Here is a 15,013-nt window from a genome sequence, read left to right on the forward strand (position 1 = left end):
CTCTCTTAGTCTCTCTCTCTGTCTCTCTTTTAGTCTTAGTCTCTCTCTTTCTTTTTCTTAGTCTCTCTCTCTCTCTTTCTTAGTCTCTCTCTCTCTCTTTCTTAGTCTCTCTCTCTCTTTCTTAGTCTCTCTCTCTCTCTTTCTTAGTCTCTCTCTCTCTCTCTTTCTTAGTCTCTCTCTCTCTCTCTCTTTCTTAGTCTCTCTCTCTCTTTCTTAGTCTCTCTCTCTCTCTTTCTTAGTCTCTCTCTCTCTCTTTGTCTCTCTCTCTCTCTTTCTTAGTCTCTCAGTCTCTCTCAGTCTCTCCCTCCCCCTCTCCCTCCCCTGCAAGAGGTCGGTGAAGGGAGAAATTCGATGCACCCACTGAAGTAGCGCTGTGGGTTTCCCTGAACCCACCCCGTCTTTAGAGAAATAAACGGTAAAAACCCTCTTTCAAATGTATGGGTTCAGACAAACCCACATCGTCGTTAGAGGAATAAACGGTAAAAACCCTCTTTCAAATGTATGGGTACAGACAAACCCGCATCGTCGGGAGTGTGTAGTCAAAAGCAGCATCCGGCAAAGGTTAAAGTAGGAGGACGATATGGAACGTACGATAAAAGGATGTGCTTTAGCTTTCTGTCTCATCATTTATAAATGTTGCCCTTCAATCACACACACACACACACATACACACACACACACACACACACACACACACACTTTTGATCCAGCTCCAACCATATTTCATAAGGCTTTATTCAGGGTTGTCTCTTATTCTTAAACATCCGATTTCTAAGCACACGTCTGTGCTGAGAATATGAACATGAACCGATATGAACATCAATGTCAGCCGCCTTTTTATTATGAAATAAATAAATGTTCATTTGTGTTCCAAACACTTCCGAAGAATACTTGTTGGTGTGTCTTCAGTCGCCCTGACATCATCACAACTCGACCCTGTCCTGCAAAAATACAAATATATACAGGGTGACACCCAAACATTCAACCCAAACAAATGCTTATTTCTTTTACATCTGTTGACCGAATTAGTTATCTTTATTTTTTTCTTTATTTTTTTTTGTGGTCCCTGTCCTGTCCTGTCTTGTCTTGTCATGCCTTGTCTTGTCTTGTCATCCCTCTATTGGCCTACTGGCAACCTTTTCCTAACTTGTCTTGTCTTGCCATGTCTTGTCTTGTATTATATATACATTTAGCATACATTTGGGTAAAGGTTTGCGAACAGGTAAGGGGTGTAAGAGAGAGAGAGAGAGAGACAGAGACAGAGAGAGAGACAGAGATGGTGGTGGTCTATGTTACATTACACAGGTCAACACAGTTGCAAGTTCATAGGTTAAAGGCTGCCCTTTTCGTAGCGTTCATTAATTAATTCCTATTGTTTACATGTGCCAATAATGTTATAAAACTGTACCTAAGGGGATATAATAACAATTGGCTGTAGCATTCGAAAACAGAAAAAAAATATTTCAATATTGCAAAGTGGTGTTGATAGTGTCAAATGTAAACAGAACAGTCTCAAAGTGAAAGTGGATGTTTTCCGGAAATTGCGAAGTTAACAAGAATACAGAAAAGCGCGCTTTCCTGCTTAGCACAATCCGCTACCGCGCTAATCTGGCGTGTCAATATCACTACGTTTTGCACGTGGAAGTTGAGCGATTTCCTTCACGCGGGGATTGACGAAGCTGTACTGTCTGTGTTGACGGTCTAAAAATAGCCCAAGCCCTGGAGAACTGTTTCTAATGATAGCAATAAACTTTATTAAGAATTTATTATTTCTTGTAATTGGTAAGGACTTCAAACCTAAAACTTTGCAGGAAGCTTAATTTATACATCCCCGCAACGATGGGAAAAGCCCTGGAAGTAAGTAAACTAATTAAATAGGACTTTGTCAGCCTTTAAATGAGGGGTTATTGTGTATAGTGAGGAAATAATTTTCTGATGTATTTTTAATTCATTATTGGTGTTTTATGCAAAACGTACGGTCAATATTGAAAGTTTAAAAAAAGTACTGCCCTCACATTAATACGAAGGCGGGATCACAGCTGGATAAGACAAGGTACGGCAATTTCGACCCGGAGGTCTCTTTCAGGGCGCACAGAGGATGAGACAACACAGGAGAAAAAAAAACCCACAGATAATAGCACACGGAAGGAACGATTACAGCAGTTATAATTAAATTACTTTGTGGGTCAGGGTTTTTTAGGAGTACAGGGGAAACCCCTTTTAAGACCTTAAAAAATGTGAGAAAATCAAGTCTTAAAATGGAAGGGGTCTAAAAATGGGGGTAATTTACAGAGGTTATGAACAGAACATCTTCTTCTTCAGCGTTCCAGAAATTCTGGTGACGTGTGAGCTTGTTTGCCCATTTGGGTTCCCCACACTATACTCTGAGAGCATAGTCAGCTTCACTCCGCTTTCGTTGAGTAGGCATGCTGGGTATTTTCGTGTTTCCATAACCCACCGAACTCCGACATGGTTTACAGGATCTTTTCCGTGCGCACTTGGTCTTGTGCTTGCGTGTACACACGAAGGGGATTAAGTCACTAAGCAGGTCTGCACATAAGTTGACCTGGGAGATCGGAAAAATCTCCACTCTTAACCCACCAGGCGGCAGCGACCGGGATTCGAACTCACGACCTCCCGATTAGGAGGCCGACGTCTTACCACTGCGCGCCACTTCACCCGTCACAGAACATCTAAAGAAGCAAGATCTTAAAAAGGAGGAAGTCTGAAATGAATGGGTCTGAAAGGGGGGTTCCACTGTGGAAAAGTACCTGTCAGTTTACCTGTATGTATTAGGACTGGGTGGCCGAGTGGTAACGCACTTGCGCTCGGAAGCGAGAGGTTGCGAGTTCGACCCTGGGTCAGGGCGTTAGCAATTTTCTCCCCCCTTTCCTAACCTAGGTGGTGGGTTCAAGTGCTAGTCTTTCGGATGAGACGAAAAACCGAGGTCCCTTCCGTGTACACTACATTGGGGTGTGCACGTTAAAGATCCCACGATTGACAAAAGGGTCTTTCCTGGCAAAATTGTATAGGCATAGATAAAAATGTCCACCAAAATACCCGTGTGACTTGGAATAATAGGCCGTGAAAAGTAGGATATGCGCCGAAATGGCTGCGATCTGCTGGCCGATGTGAATGCGTGATGTATTGTGTAAAAAAATTCCATCTCACACGGCATAAATAAATCCCTGCGCCTTGAATATGTGCGCGATATAAATTGCATAAAATTAAACAAAAAATAAAAAATAAAAATCCCTGCGCTTAGAACTGTACCCACGGAATACGCGCAATATACGCCTCATATTGATTGATTGAATAAGACCACCCCTGACATGCAGCACATACCAAATATCTACAAGTGCTTTGTGTGAACAGTAAAAAAAAATTGTTTTCCTTTTTGCGAATTCATTTCATTAAACACAACAACAACAAAATTCATCAAATTCTAGCTGAGCAGAACGGCTTTCACAATTATGACTGGGCCTTTAAAGTGTAACTAAACAAGCAAAAAGGAAAAACATCGTTCAGCAACCTTTACACTTTGATATGAAGAAGGGCCTCATATACTGTCGAACTGCGAAAAAAAATTTTTTTCTCTCACTCGGACACTGTTTGACGGACATGTGAAGTGCGCGCCAGGAACGACAATCTTCTTAGTTTACCTGATTAATGCCCTTAATTTTTGGTTCTGGTACTTTCAGTTCCGGCTGTTGTCATCAATCTACCAAAATAAAAGATCAAACGGAGTTTTCGATTTTTATTTCATGGTTCAGAAAAATATTGCTTATTTTCTGAAAGTCAACCGTTTTAGCGAATCTTTCTTTGATTCTTAAAAGTCATTTCAGATTTTTGAAAAATAGTTAACGGTTAGTAATTACCAATATATCGTAAACAAACATATCGATAGGTTTTGGTAAGAAGACACAAGTGCGATGAATGTGGTACCAGTATTTTTGTGGTAAGTAAGGATGCATTTCTTTGCTGTAAGCACATTTACAATGCACATTTAATCTGTTTAGCAACATAAACGAAAGCATGGTACAGTGCCGCTTGTTTGTGGTCTATCTTTTCGCGGCAGATGCGTAACAATTAGGGTCTCAGTTTGAAAAAGCTGCTCGGAACCAGAGCAGATTTGGCTTGGGTTCTTTGAGTGTGAATGATCGACGAGTGGCTTGACATTTTTAACGAATCATTACTGTAGCCTACTTGAAACCATCATCTGTTTCTGAATTTGTCATCAGTTATGATTGAGCAGTCTCATAGGAATCGTCCATAAAATGTTAAACCGAAAAAGGGCAGACGATTCTGAATCACACAGGCTGCTGTACAAAATCAGATCTAAAACGATATTTTGAACTGCGACGTCTGCGTAAATTCCCTGTAACAAAATACCTTGTCCTGGTCATGTGTATACACATCAGCTTCTATTGGGAAGATCAGTATTTTATATTAATCACAAATACAAGATTAGAAATAGTTCTGAAGATCGCCTTTGATTTCAGTTTCAGCGGCAAACTAGCAGATCTGTCCAAACCGGCATCGTTTCATGGTTGAAACTTGAATAATCCCAAATAGATCTGAGTGGGGGTAAGTTTTATAGTATTTAAATTTTTTACGGCAGTTTTATTTAAAGATAGTGTAGTGGATGTCTCTGGTGAAGACTACAGTTATATGAATTTGTTGTTGTAATATTAAAGTGATTGTTCTTTATTTACACAATTGAATAATTTGTATTTATTTGTTTGCAGATGACGGCATACTGAGTGCTCCAAGAACATACGCCTGCTGGCATTTTGTGTCTTTTCTGAAGACGTCGAGGCAAGCAGAAGTCACGGTCCTGGCCACACACACACAATGACATGAACAAGAAATGATATTTTTTCATGGGCATATCCAGTATTAAAACTTTATTACCATGCAAACGCAACGATTAGAATTTAGAGACGGTCATCGGTCACACACACACACACACACACACACACACACTGGGCGGATCCGGAGGGGGGTTCCGGGGTTTCCGGACCACTTAGGAGCCGGCCTTTGTATTCTAAGTGACGATTTTGGAAAGAAGTTGGCTAATTAGTTTGCTCAGGTTGCGCCAGATCGATCAATTGTCCTTGATGTGATTCAATTTTTTCTTCTTAACCCCCCCCCCCCCCCCCCCCCCCAAGGAGGTTGAACGCTTCGCGTCTTCAACTAAACACTTCGCGTCGTCAAATTGTCCCTAAAAGAAATTTGGAAACTCCCCCTTAAAAATGATGTGATCCGCCCCTGCACACACACAAACACACACAAATAGAGAAGTAACAAATAGATACAGTTTTTCTTTATTTAAATTACAATCAGATGTGGTCGTAGAACAGGCACTGTAAACAATGTAAACCTAGCATATGATATACCACTTGTGTGATGTTTCGGTCAATATCCTTATTTTACTTTCAGAAATACATTGGCGTTTTGAATGTCGAGGGAAGTGATACAAATGCTGCAACAGGCTATCAAGAACGCGAAGGCAAACGAGCAAAATACCAACTTCTCACATGAATTTACTTATTATACTCTTTCTATACTGGCCATTATCTCCCCAGTCTCTCCCCAGAAACTGGCCATTTGCATGGGTTTGCAAAAAAATTCTCAAAAATAAACAAAACTAGATGCAGCCTTCAAACTCATAGGTTGTATTGTGAATATATTGCTAAAACATATGCCAAAGTTTGGTTTCATTGTTGTGAAAAAAAATAAAAATATGATGTCCAGAATTTATGGGTATATTTTACGCAATACGAAAAAGAGGGTATGTATTTTGACTTAGAAGCATTTTTTCTTATGAAGGCTCTGTTTGCAACAAAACTGTTTCTGTTTACTTGTATGAAGATTGTGCTAACACAAAAACATAACAAATACCAACTGATTTTCCATTTGGTGGTCATGTAAGCATTGTGAACATGTCCAAAAAATCTGATCACACACCATGTGGTCGACATGCAGACCTGAACGGCCAGTGTATGGTGGCAGAGTTGGAAAATAGGAAAAGTCTTGATGCCAATCCTTCATCAAAAACCGAAGAAAATCGTCATTGTAATAAGTTTGCTTTATTCTAAATCAAACGACTAGGATAGATGACAGACACAACGACAAACACATTCAATTCTATGTAAAACATACACAATGCGCACGTTAACAAGCTGGCCATAACAATGTGCCCATCGTGCATGAAGTGTGGCTTTGGTCGGATCAGTAGCCGTGCTTTGTCTGCGATGCTAAACATGAAATTTTGTTAAAGCGACGATTTAGCAATGTTGTTGTTGCTGCTGCTGCTGTCTGTTCTTGTCACGACATCTCGCCATATAACAGTTTTTTCCCTCCTGATTCTGAGAAGAAGCTGTTTAATTGTGATATAAGGCCTAGGAACCGCTGCTTCTCACTTGGAGCATTCTCAAAGAAACTTAGCGTATGTTAAGAAAAATGAGTGTACTCCACACTTTGTCTTTTGTTGTTCGTTGTCGTTGCATGTCTACCGTTCCACAGCCACCTACTATAAGTGCAAGTGTTAAATGACGTATTTCCACAAAAGACTGCTTGCAGAGAATCATGTGATGCCAATGACAGGTAAGGACATGTGGTAATACATACTACGTTTTGGAACCAGGGAAAATGCAGCACAAATTATTTATCAACCAAATTGATTGACTTGTGCACTATGACAAAAGTTTTCTTTGATCCATAAAAGGTCTTTTGCCAGAAAAATTGCTCTGAACATCAAGTACCCTGCAAGTTGTCACACATTTACATTATTGAAATAAAAAGAAAACACACCAGTAACCAGGTTAGGTACGTTAATATCTATAATCAATATCTCGGCACGTTACTGCCTTCTTCGGGATGGTAAGCTGAACATTATTGAACAAAATAATCGGTTTAGATTGTATACTTTGATTCCTGAACGAAGAAGCAGAGGTACTGCATACAACTAGGACTGTAATATCAGCTTTTGCCTGAAACACACACATATACACTTATAAAATTAATGCAATGTCATTGTATGAAGCCAGAACAATCACTAACTTACATAGTTGGTCACACAATTACCCATCACTGAACAATAAATCGAAGTCGGGTGGATTCAATGACTAAAGCAGTAAAGGCTTTGAAAAAACCCTCATCACAAAACATCCACCCCCCCCCCCCCCCCAAAAAAAAAAAAAATAATAAATAAATAAATGAAATAAAACAGGTTGTGTATATAGCGCAGTAAACACCATGCAGGTACAAGCGAAGATTTGACAGAGATTATCCTTGTTTTATATAGCACACATTTTCTAGTTTTAATCTCTCTCTCTCTCTCTCTCTCTCTCTCTCTCTCTCTCTCTCTCTCTCTCTCTCTCTCTCTCTCTCTCTGGAAAGTAATTTATTGACCTGTGGGTTATTTGCGTTTGTATACACATTGGTGATTCGTAAACTATGTTGAAAGAGATTGTCAAACAATATTATATGGGGTGTCTTAAAAAAAAAATGTATATCAACAAAATCTGTCATTATTATCAGGTCCCGCAGTGGGGCACTGCGGTTATGAAATTAAAGGCCCCTCCTGTTTTTGGAACCGCAGGAGCTTTATAGTTTGCTGTTAGGTAGATTTTTGGTTCCTCTTTCCTGTCATGCTCTCTTTTTCTTCATGAATTCTTTTCTTTTTTCTGCCTTCTTGCTCATTCACCTGTATTTTTTCCAAAAATCTCTTCTCTTGCCGCTTGTCTCGCGATTCATGTATAGTTTAATCTGTTAGTGTTCTGATGTAAGTCCAGCAGTAGATAGGTTAAGCCTATTTTAACATACTGGAAACTGGTAATCTTCCAGTAGGTATTAATTTAGTTTTACTAAAGCCTGCTGGGACACAAGTAATGGGTTAGTGCATTTGTAAACAGGAATCGCTTGACAAGTGGCCCCCTTCATCCCCCCCTTCCTCGTCCTGATATGGCTCTGCGTAGTCGGCTGGACGTTAAGCAACACATAAACAAACAAACAAACAAAATTATTATCAGGCACACGGTTTTAACAAAGCTATGTCACGGAATGCAACATAAGTGGCTTAAAAAGTCGTGTTTTTGTGTGTGCAGGATATTCGCAAGGACAGGACCTCAAGCTGAACCAGCACAACAGCGATGCATTCTTCCATGGCTTCCACAAAAGTCTTTCGCCTATAGCGGGCATTGCATACAGATAGTCCCTAACCCTCCTTTTTAAAAATTCTTTAGACCAATTATCCCTCTGTTCCCATGTTAAACATGGAATAATTCTGGACAAATGCGAGGACGTTAGCTTTTTTTAATTTTATTTTTTTATCATTTTACTTATCATTAAAACTTGTTTAGATTTCGATTCGTAAACCATTTACAGTAATCCTTTGTTTTTTTAACTTTGTTCATCTTACCACAGTCACTTCGTTGTTTAGATTTATCATTAAATTTGTTACCATTATGCAGGAAAAATGTAGAATAAAACCAGGAGAGCTTTCGGTAGAAGATATTTCCTGTGTCAAAAGTTAATGCTTATTCTGATTGATGGGTGCTCCAAACTAAGTTATTTTGACTGCCTTATTCGAATTCATTTCCAAGACAGGGCTGAGAAGTGGAGAAGCTTAGGAGAGTATCGTAAAAATTGTCTGGGTGTTTATGCAAAACTTTCGAATATGTCAGATTTTACTTTAGAGATTTTAAATACTGTTAACTGACAGAAATGCTATAACTTCTACACCAATTGACTGGATAACTTCATATTCAGCATACTTAAACTTGATTTTATGCATGTGCAGTTCACAAAGTGGCAAATTTGTAGGTTAAATTATCTAACTTTTGCATCACCAATGACACCAACGCTTTCGTGTCTGAGGATTGCCCTGAACCTAGCTGTAACTGCATGCTTTCTTCAGGTCATCGATAGCCTGGGGGTTGAAGGGGATGTTTTTACATACTCAGACATTCAAAATAATCAAAAAGGTAAAAGCCTGAAGGGTTTAAATTAGATAAAAATGGCTACCGCTCAATGTCAAAACTCGTTCTGTTTAGTCGACCCCCGAATTTGGAGAAAAAAATTAAAATTGCACAAAAGTCAGACCATTCAATTTACAATATTGCCACTTACTGGAAAGGCAGAACATAAACTGAAGTTAATGAATACCATATATAAAATAATTGGTTCAGCAGATGCAGAAGTAATTTGCATGGTTGTGGGTGTCCTTTTTAGGGGGGGTCAACCCTGTAGAAGAGACGATTTTCTTTAATTATCAATCCGTAATATATTGTTTGTTATGCATACAAGATTAACATTGACAAATACTTCAAGACTCCTCATTGATCTTAAGAAATGTTGTTGTTTTTTTTGTTACTGACTGATTCACTTTCTATTCACTTTACTCTACATAAGTCACGACAAGAAAAGCAAGGGAGGTAATTTCTTCGGAAGAGGTAATTCTCTCCCCTCAGAACGATTGTTGTAGTTTGTTTGATTTTGTTCCCTTCTAATAAGTATTATTTAAAATAGATCTTTACATCTTGATGTGAAAGGCGCAGTACCCCCCTCCCCCCAGGATGTTAAATTCTAGGTTGTGTCCATGTAAAATCCTGATCCTGGTCAAGATCCGAGTTGGTTTTTCATGCAACTGTGCCTCTTTATGCCACTCAATTAGACATACTTTGCAATCCATAATTGCACGAAACTAAGTACAGGAAATACGTTGTTGTCGTGTTTTTAATATTACATAATGAAATAAAAAATGTCACAACTGGTTTCGTGTTGGGCTTTCTCTCTCTGTCTGAATCTCATAATTACTTCCTTCTGAAGCCTGAAATGTGTTGCAGGCATTGTTCAGCTTACATTTATTGTTACAATGTTTGTGGATATGTTATTAAGTGTGTCTGTGTTTCTATCATTCGTTATCAGTGTGGTTAAAAAAAAAAAGCACACGTCAAAGTAATTTACCCTTCATCATTATCAAAACATACAGATACAGGTAATAAATATTTGTGATACTTTAAACAAATACAATGTTTGTTTGTTGCGTCTTTTCTTTTTTTCAGAGCAAACACACATCGTATTTGTTCAAACGTGTATATTCTGCACTTTCTAATACCCTGCATGGATCTCCAAATCAAGAATAATGAAAAGTCGTCTAATAGCCCTGCAGCACTCACACGAACATGACAGAAGCTTGCATGCATGCACCCAGGCTCGCTGTCTTCGGCTAAAAGAGCTTACAGTTGGATCTTCGCTCAGACAAATGTAGCTGTCTTGTCCACTTGCTCCTGTCGCATAGATCTGCAATGTGCAACATCATCTTTGATTAATAAGTCTGAGGCACAGACAAACACACACGCGCGCACATTTGCGAGAGAATGCACGTCAGTCTATTCAATCAAACAGTATAAAAACATACCACAGACGTGGTGGTGGAAACTGGACATTCGCCGTATAACAAACTCAAGAGATTCATTTGTGTGTGTATGTTTAATCAAAAGTTCATCTTGGGCACATTCAGTCTGTATTGTAACAGGACCCATCCCGTAAAAACTTCGAACAGATCTATTAAATTCTGAAATCCTTGACAAGTTTTTTTTCCAATCATCTGTATCTGACCGAAGTAAAAAAATAAAAAAATCAGCCAGTACACGCATCTACCCCCTGACACGACAATACAATCATATGTGGCGAAAAAAGGAATCGAGAGGGGGGAACAAGGAATAAATTAGATCCAGAAATAATTCCACTTCATCATTCCAAAGTGTGAAGTGATCGGATACTGTGGTAAAGATACGTGCTTAGTATCACAACTGAAAATACAAGCCCTAGGGTTTTAAATCAAGGAAACAATTAAAGTTAAGTAAGATCAACAGAAATGTCGAGAACATGTAAAATATTGTACTTACAATCCGTTTCAGCATGCTCTTCGAATAATAATCTCCCAGTCAACCTCGTGCTTACGACTTCGACAGGATGTTGCCTCTCACGCTGAGCCAGTACATTTTGAATTCAAAGGCCAGAGATGCAGTACAAGCACATTAGTTAGATCCAATTCATTTACATTGCTACCTTGCCCAATTTATGGCTATTTCTGTTGGTAACATCACACATGTGGCAAGCAGTGCTTGTTGCCGACTCTGCTGGGACAGGCAGCAGACGATTTTATTTAGGAACCAAATTCTGATTGGTTAAAACATAAAACCGGAACTCAAAGTACCACTTGTTCTTTGGAAGTATCAAATCAAGAACAGATAATCAGGTAAATCTGAAATGGGTTCAACACTTTTAAAAAATCGTAGTAAATCAGAAAACACAGTAAACGTTGGAAAAATCGTCCAGTATCGCTTCTACAGGTCTATACTTGGACAAAACATAAAGCAATTCAGTAAAGCTGACACTTCAAAATGTCTGTTTAGTTACACTTTAAAGGCATGTTCCTCACCATATTACCCAGCATATCAGACACCACATGTTTGACTAGGTTTTTACATGAGAACAACAAGACTATACAGGATGGTAAAAAAACCTCCCTATTTTCTTTTTAATCACATTTTTGACTGCGAAAAAAAAAGAGATCAAAAAGGAAATAGGGCGCTTTTTTTAAACACCCCTTTTTACGTCCAGCTTCTTTTGGTGGAGATTCAAGTTACAGACACATGTGAAATTCATTAAGCAAAAATGTTCCCACTATGCAGAACACAACCAGGTTATTAATGTGCGGTACAGTGTATAATTATGTTAAAGTAAAAGGATGCCCTTCTTTTGTTTAATTGGAGCATCTATGATGTCTGACATTTTGGTTCTAACGGTAAGGAACGTATGTTTAGGCTCTAATAAGGACCGTTTGTCTTGTCAAAAGCCTCATGCATATTCCTTCCTCCCCATGCAAGACTTTCTTTTATTTGAATAACTGCCTTTATAGTACAAAAATCAAATAAAAAGGTCGCACTCTGCGCATAGCGACAAAAATCGCAATTTTACCAAGAAAACCTCACACTCTTTATGTGGAGAAAGACCCTGACTGTTGCAGTATATTATTCATTTGAAAACATCTGAAATTGTGTACTTGAATTCTACAGTTTGATCAGTTCTGTGTGTTTAAAAAGTTACCTTGATCATTCTGACATGCTCTTGCTCAAATCACATCCCAGACAATATTGTAGACTCCATTGATAGACGCTGTGGTGCATGGGAGAACTGCATTCTGAGGAAACGACAAAAATATACACTGAGGAAGAACAGTCACAACAACATTTGCAGCAGCAACAGGCTATATAATTTTATTCAAAGAACACTTAAATAAGGTAAAATGAAAATCAGTGTTGTGTCAGTAAATTTGATTTGGGGGAGATGGAAGGATTGGGGTGGGGGTTTAGAGGCGGGGATAGAAGGATAGCTGGCAACCGGGGAAGGTGGGGTGGCTAACACAGTTTGATCATGTAATGACTGGTACAATGTTTAATATATGATATCTAAAAAGGCAGCAACTCTGTAATGCATTATGTGAACCAACTTCTCCATTAACTAAATAAAGATCAGTAAAAGTTACCTCTTTCATTCTGGAATCTTTTTGGTCCCATCACAGCTCAGACGCAGACTCAATGGACAGATACTGTAATGATGAAAAAAACACCAGCATTTTAAGGGAGAACAAGAATTATGCAGAGAGGAGAAACAGTAATGAGTAAGAACAACAGCAGCAGCAGCAGCAGACTCAATACTCTTACTCTACATAACACTCTCACTGAATGACTGATTCAGTAACTAAATCCCAGTGAAGTGCAAGTGATCAAAATTACTGATGTAAAAACAGAGAGAGAGAGAGAGAGAGAGAGAGAGAGAGAGAGAGAGAGAGAGAGAGAGAGAGAGAGAGAGAGAGAGAGAGAGAGAGAGAGACAGAGAGAGAGACAGACAGACAGACACAGACAGACAGACAGGCAGAGACAATGCGAATGTGTGTGTGTGTGTGTGTGTGTGTGTGTGTGTGTGTGTGTGTGTGTGTGTGTGTACATGGGAAATGCAGTGCCATTGAAAACAAACACTTGCTTCATTTAAATATCAACAGTTATACAACATAAGAGGCACTAGAAAAGTTGTACATGAAAATAAATGTTGCTCTTGCTGATGGAAAAAGAGCAGGGGGAGAGGGTCGATGTTGCTTGCACTTGCAGATAATTATGCACTAACATCCAGCTGTTTTTCTGGGTGTACTGTAACCCTGTAATGTTTAAGCAGAAATGTTTGTGGATCACGTTATGCTTCTGCTTTTAGATCAGTTTGAGTATTTGCAATATTACCTGGATCATTGCGGCATCCTCTTGATCACATCACATTTGAGACTTTGACCTATATATAGACTCCATGGGCAGACGCTGAAGTTATTACAAGGGCATTCTGAAAAATGACAATACAAATGCTGAGATGTAGAACTTTACATTACACTTACAGAAGCAACAACCAGAGAGCTGATTTATACAGGTAGAGAGAAAGAGAAGAAGAAGTAAAAGAAAAAAGAGAGCATAGAAAGAGAGAGGGGGTGGGGGATGGGGCAAAGGGAGTGTGTAATGTGACGTGAGGAAGGGGAAGAGCAATGGAAAATGAAACTCTCAGTACTTTTAATTTATATTAACAGTTATGGAACTATTTGAGCACTCCCCATAACCACAAACAAGGTACAGACGGCAACATATGTTGCACGGAAGGGTGGGGGTAGTTGGACTGGAGAGTGTTGTTATGGGTTTAGGGTGGTGCTGGGGCGGAGTGTGTATGTAACTTGATAATAATAAGCATGATCAGTTAGAGCTAACAACTATCTTGATCTTCACAGACATAAATTGCACAATGATTTCACCAGCATGTACCTTTATTTGTGCCCTTGAGTTAGGTGGAAGACAATGTTGAGTGGTGAACGCAAGTTGTATTGATCACTGGGTCATCCTGCGGTCCGGGCCATTGATCTGCACATTGCACCAGCACAAACAAACACAATGTTATGATCTCAATCAGCCTGCATGGTCAATCATGAATCTAAGAACACAAACACTGTCCAGATCTAATTGAAAACGAGATCATCATTACTTGGGAAATTCAATGAAAATCTAGCAGTCAACGAAGCAGATAGATCTGTCCTTGCGATTGTTGTTGCAAGCAGATAAATGTGTGAACTTCCTTATCTCAACGTTATCATTCAACATATTGATATTTTGCCTGATGGATGTTGTGCCGATGAGATAAACAAACAATCAAAATCAAAGTCATAAAATTAAACAAATTGAGCAGAAAGAATCTAGCTTACTGCTGTGCTGATTTCGACAAAATCAATGCGTTTACATGCCGAAGTCATTCCTGCTTTTATTCATATCATACTAGATGATCCTAATGCACAACAATACGAAAACGAGCTCAGCGGAATGAGTAACACTGCCTCACCTGCACTAACACAATGCTGCAGAAGCGAAGGTCTACGACTGGAAATTTCGAAGTCGAACAGCGGCGTTTTTTCACTCTCAGCGGTTGTCTTGCTCGGAAAAGTGAAAAGCTTAACTTGAAATCGAACGGAAGTCACCATTCTACCTTTTCGTTCAAGCGTTGTTTTTATAAAATCTCAGAAAATGTAATTTTGACTTGGGTGATTTCGTCCGCCATTGAGATTCAGTTTTTCAATAATTTGTCTTCCTCCTTGGCAGAAGAGTCAAAGGTTCGGCCCGATCTTCAAGGTTCCCAAGACATGACTTGCAAACCCCACGAACCTTCAAACAAAGGTTTCACGAAGGTTCGTCTGGTTAAGAACAGCCTTAAGTATAGTCCTTACGGCATGGCAATAACCCCTTGAAAAATACCTCGGAAAATGTTTTAATGGTTTTGGGTAGTTTAACTCCTGAAGTTTACAAATCCGCAGGATGACATCTTTAAATCCTTGGGCAAATTGAGTTAAAATTAATTATAGGAAAATTAGCAAATGTTGATTTTTTTGTTTAGACACAAAAGGCATTCCATAGAAAAA

General features: G+C 39.0%; 1 long non-coding RNA gene across 2 annotated transcripts; it reads right to left on the reverse strand.

Annotated features, from left to right (window-relative positions):
* Nucleotides 1-717: 717 nt before the first annotated feature.
* On the reverse strand, nt 718-14,708 carry LOC138958092 (uncharacterized). Of its 2 annotated transcripts, XR_011453293.1 has the most exons (6): nt 14,440-14,708; nt 13,872-13,967; nt 13,308-13,404; nt 12,560-12,622; nt 12,121-12,214; nt 718-941 (listed from the first exon to the last, which is right to left on the reverse strand). It is a non-coding gene; the product is annotated as an uncharacterized lncRNA (long non-coding RNA). The 2 variants fall into 2 exon arrangements; XR_011453292.1 differs by lacking the exon at nt 14,440-14,708 and having other exon boundaries at nt 13,872-14,261.
* Between the last annotated feature and the right edge of the window lie 305 nt (nt 14,709-15,013).

Source organism: Littorina saxatilis, linkage group LG2 (genome assembly GCF_037325665.1).
Source record: "Littorina saxatilis isolate snail1 linkage group LG2, US_GU_Lsax_2.0, whole genome shotgun sequence".
In the NCBI taxonomy this organism is placed as follows: Eukaryota; Metazoa; Mollusca; class Gastropoda; order Littorinimorpha; family Littorinidae; genus Littorina; species Littorina saxatilis.